We start from the raw sequence: 5,468 nt of genomic DNA on the forward strand, positions 1-5,468 counted from the left end.
CAAAAGAAGTGCACACAGATACACACACAAACAGGATGCCTGCGACCTTGTCCCTTGTATACATATCTAAGCATGAATGTCATTAAAGCTTCAGGTAATATTAACTACACACAACTGGTTTTCCATAAAATGCTGCAAGTTTCATTAAGCTAAGGAAATTATGATCTCCAGGTGGGTTTCTTTCTGCACCTTCAAGCCAGTTTTTCTGGGCTATGAGCAATCAGTTACGAGTGAGAAAGAAGAAGAATTAGGTAAGTTGAGAAAAAAAAAAAAAAACTACTGGTGAAGGCATGCAAAGCCAGTGGTTCAACATTCACACTTTATTGCAGAACAGTTATAAAACTCGACTTAAAATGAGTAGATTCATGAAATAGGTCATTTTATGAACTAAACATGTGACTGAGATGATTCTTGCTACTCTTCCTCAATAGAGAGATTCTTGTCTACTTCACCCATCTGAATCAATTTTTGGCTTCAACTGTTGATTTTCATCTTCTTACAAGGAAAAAGTGAGAACTTTCGGATGACTTTCTGATTCCTCTTTCCTCTGTCCCACTCACTTGGCTGAAAGGAAAATTAAATATATAAAATGAGACGATGATTTGCAAGTGTACTGGAATGTTCTTCCTTGTACTATTAAATTTTAAAAAATATTTTGAATGTCATAGCAATAATAACCTGTTTCTTTAAAATAGAAGGTAAATATGAGTTTCTTTGACACTATTCACAAGTCCATGGATAGAGACTAAAGTCTATGAAAGAATGAAGGGAAAAAAACAGAATTTTAAAAACAGAATGGTCACATCTGTAACATGTGGAGATTTAATCAAATGATCCCTGCCTTCTTTCAGGTGTAAAATTTGATGATTCCATCTGAGAAGATCTCTTTAAAAGCAAGAAGGAATGTTATGTGTTTTCACTTCCATCACTTGTATTCTCTATAGAAAAGGTTTTCAAGCCAATTTTGAAATTTATTTTACTAGATGATTCTTGCTTTACATTAGAAAAAAATGGATTTTATCCCAGCTTCAGTGAATTAAAACATTACCTAAGAAATAGGAAAAAAAAAAAAACCCTGCTAATTTCAAATTCATAATATTGTCCCAGATTAAAAAAAAATACTGAGTATAATTAATAGCATTATATCTGATTAATCATGCTTACAAGTGCATATAGGAAAATGCATGTTTAACACATGATTAACATCTACTATAATTAAAAAAATACAAGTATATTAAGTAAAAATTGCTATTCATATTCATAGCCTCATTGTTCTGGAATGGTTTGTGTGCGTGTGTGTGTATGTGCATGTACTTGTGTGTATATTAAACATGGCTTTAAAAAAGGAATTATAAATTATTAGTTTCATTTATTTATTTTTTACTTTTATCTTTCACTTATTAATGGTAAAGTCATGTCAAAATGACTAAGATATTTGCAAAGATATGCCAAATTATCTGGGCTTCCCTGGTGGTGCTAGTGGTAAAGAACCTGTTTGCCAATGCAGGAGATATGAGAGACACAAGTTCCATCTCTGGGTTGGGAAGGTCCCCTGGAGGAGAGCACAACAACCCACTCCAGCATTCTTGCCTGGAATTTCTCCAGTACTCTAGTCCTGGGAAATCCTATGGACAGAGGAGCCTGGTGGGCTATAGTCACAGAGGGTCGCAAAGTTGGACACAACTGAAGTAACTTAGCACACACACACACCAAATTATCTAAGGATAGAGAGTGCTAGTCACTAGCACAATTCCTAGTTCACTGTTGTAATGGTATCATCAATCATTAGAAGTAACAGAAGAATTATATTTCACCTAGAGTTCTCTTTCCTCCTTACTTCACTCAGATAAATCCATGCCATCTTCAGATTCTCATCATAAATTCTGAAGGTTGATGCTTACTTGAGAGCTTAACTGCCCCTAACAAAATATCTTACAGAACCTTTTACATTTTCCTAGCAATTTTTCCTTTGCTTTTTAATTGTTTGGGTGGAATCTGTTCCACCCACTAAGCTCTAAGACAACCACTGCGTCTACTGTGCTTGCTATTGTGTATAAATTGACTAGCATATAACTTATTATGAAATAAATGCCTCACCAATTTTTGAAGGTGAAGCAAATGAATGAAAGAGGATATTTTCACTTTTTAAATTAACGTCTTTGTGCCATTCTTCAAAAAAAAAAAAAAAGTAATCTGAAGTACTCTATGCATTGTCTACCCCCATAACACTATAATAGAAATTTTCTAACATTTAAAATCTTAATGTTCCAGCACCCTTAATGTAAACACAGATAAATGCTAATATAAAGTAAATCTATCAATTTAATATTTTATAAATAAAAAGATCGAATTACTGACTTCATCCCTTCCTCTTCACCCTTTATTTATCTTCTCTCTGTACTTACCCAGTGGGATGATTTAATCTTTAGTATTTCATTAATTCATCCATCCCCTGCCTTCTCTGTTTTGACTTGCTTCATTTCTAATCTGGACTCAAAGCAACAGCAGATCACTTGATCTCTGCATCCCATTTCTTTCTTATGCACTTAATTCTCCTTAATGATCTTGAAATTATTTTACTAACATATGTATCTGTTCAGTATTTTCCCTTGTCTTGCCCAAAATTCAGCATGATACCTTAATTAGAATGATTTAAAGTCTAATTACAATTTAAATATCTTTTCACCCTCCTCACTCTCCTACAAATGTTACATTCTACATTTTACTCCCAGTTGCTCTTCATTTTCCAGTAACTGTTCTTTCTCCCTTTAACTTTGTTCCTAATATAAATTCCTTATTTGTTATTTCTCTGTTTAATATATTTTCTTATTGAAGAGTTCTTTAGAGCAGCAAATGACAGGAACAATGAAGCAAAATCAGATGGCCATTTCACACTATCTCTGTGATTGAATTTTAGAAGATTTTTTTGTGAAATATGAAACCCAATTTCCACACATGTAAAATGGACTTAAAAACAAAAACAGTTTTACAAAATAAATGGTAATCTCACTTTTCTTCTCTGATGTACTTCAAGGAAAAAGAATCACTCCCTTCTGTCTCTAAGGTATTTTATTCAGTATCTCTACTAAAGTTTTTGTTACATCTGTGTTTTAAAGCCAGTTATTTATTTGTTTGACTTTATGAAATACATTGTTTATCTCACACTTGTTTAACTTGTTATTATATTAGACACATAGCAGATATTTAATAAATTATTATTCAGTTAAATGAACAATGTTAGTTTGTCCAAAATATTAATACATATTGATACATTCCAAGATGAAGGTAGTCAATCATTTTGTTGATAAATCCTAAATTCATTTATATTATGATCACTTTACCATGTATTTTTTAACGAATGACAAATACTTTTATGAGTTACAAAGCATTAAATACAGCTTCAACATTACATTTATTAGTTTTGTTAATATCAACTCTAAAATCTTCCAAAACTTTTGAAAAGTATATTCTTAAATTCACCTGCTTAATATTTTCTGAAAAACATTTTGTCACAGAATGATATTATATAAAAATTTTATTTTATTTCATTAAATGTATATTGCTTGACTTTATAATTAATACAGTTTAAAATAGTCTTGAACATAATGCAATATACTTTTCAAATTACAAAAAATAGTACCCAGAGGATTCTCTGTGTTCCAACATGAGTCGAATTATAAGAGTAGCAATAACTATGATTGTTCTGCAAATTAGAAAGAACAAAAAATATCACAAACCTCATGAAATGACATTAAAAATAGCCTTTTAAAAAAATTTACGCCTTCAGGGGACAAACCAAATGCAAGACTTAGATCAATTTTACAATGGCTATATTCTACTATTTTAGCTACTGAAAAAAAAAAAAAACAAGATTGAATTTAGCTGAATATCTACAGTCATATTGGGTATAATATTAAGAAATGTTTCTCTCTGAACTGAACTTGTGCTAATAATTGAACAGTGCTCTAAATTGTAACACTGATAATCCCCTGTATTGATATTTCTACAACCTAAGTCATAGGTCTCTGGCTTTTGTTTGGATGTCAAGGCTAATATGATTTTATGGTCAGTTATATATTATTCTGATATATGCAAGGCCAACTTACACTGGAGAATTCCTAAGCTGATCTGCACCAACATTCCAAGTTCTTTAGTGTGGACTGGGCTTATAAACTGAAGTCAGGCGGCATACAGGGAAAATGAAGAAACACAGAATTTCTGACAACCAGAGCCTGGTTTCAGTCTTTATTAGTTCTGGTTATATGCCTTCTTTGGCCTACATTAGCCACTCCTGTCTCCTTATAAGAATTCCCCTAGTTTTCTTAACTAGATCAAATTGCTTTCTATCACTTGCAGCCAATCATAACTAACATATCTTCTGTGTCAGGTTTTAAAAGGATTAGAGATAATCTATTTAAAATGTTTTCCACATAGTAAATATTCTTTCTTACAATGGTAATTATTCATATTCTAGACTGTCTATTTCATGACAAAGATTAAATGCTATACTAGAGCTGCGTATGGATGGGATGTCTATCCTAAAATTACCAGCTGTAAAACAGATTGTTGGTGCTAGATTCCATGATCCATTAAAATTGGCATTGACATACTTGTAGGGAAGCAAATAGCAACAGTTCTAGCTTGGTTTGCTTAATAACCCTTGCTCTCTGGGATGACCAGTCTTTCTCTCCATTTTATCCTGCCACTAAGAGACTTCATGACAAGAAGAAAATGGTTTTGTATATTTTCCTTTGCAGTATATGAACCTGATGTACCTTTCAGTTCAGTTCACTTCAGTCACACAGTTGTGTCCGATTCTTTGCAACCCTGTCGACTGCAGCATGCCCGGCCTCCCTGTCCATCACCAACTCCTGGAGTTCACTCAAACTCATGTCCATTGAGTCAGTGATGACATCCAACCATCTCATTCTCTGTCGTCCCCTTCTCCTCCTGCCTTCAATCTTTCCCAGTATCAGGGTCTTTTCAAATGACTCACTTCTTTGCATCAGGTGGACGAAGTATTGTAGTTTCAGCTTCAGCATCAGTCTTTCCAATGAATTTACAGGACTGATTTCCTTTAGGATGGACCGGTTGGATCTCCTTGCAGTGCAAGGCACTCTCAAGAGTCTTCTCCAACACCACAGTTCAAAAGCATCAGTTCTTCGGTGCTAAGCTTTCTTCACAGTCCACCTCTCATATCCATATATGACCACTGGAAAAACCATAGCCTTGACTAGACGGACCTTTGTTGGCAAAGTAATGTCTCTGCTTTTTACTATGCTGTCTAGGTTGGGCAAAACTTTCTTTCCAAGGAGTAAGCGTCTTTTAATTTCATGGCTGCAGGCACCATCAGCAGTGATTTTGGAGCCCCTCAAAAATAAAGTCTGTCACTGTTTCCATTGCTTCCCCATCTATTTGCCATGAAGTGATGGGACTGGATGCCATGATCTTAGCTTTCTGAACACTGA

The 5,468-nt window shown here is 33.8% G+C and overlaps 1 long non-coding RNA gene across 1 annotated transcript; it reads right to left on the minus strand.

The window, feature by feature from the left end:
• Positions 1-297: 297 nt before the first annotated feature.
• On the minus strand, positions 298-4,285 carry LOC147371387 (uncharacterized). The gene is made up of 2 exons (XR_015164803.1): positions 4,107-4,285; positions 298-564 (listed from the first exon to the last, which is right to left on the minus strand). It is a non-coding gene; the product is annotated as an uncharacterized LOC147371387 (long non-coding RNA).
• Positions 4,286-5,468: the final 1,183 nt, after the last annotated feature.

Source organism: Bos grunniens, chromosome 5, assembly GCF_055505025.1.
Source record: "Bos grunniens cultivar Pamir isolate PY7600 chromosome 5, Bosgru_T2T1.0, whole genome shotgun sequence".
NCBI classification, from domain to species: domain Eukaryota; kingdom Metazoa; phylum Chordata; class Mammalia; order Artiodactyla; family Bovidae; genus Bos; species Bos grunniens.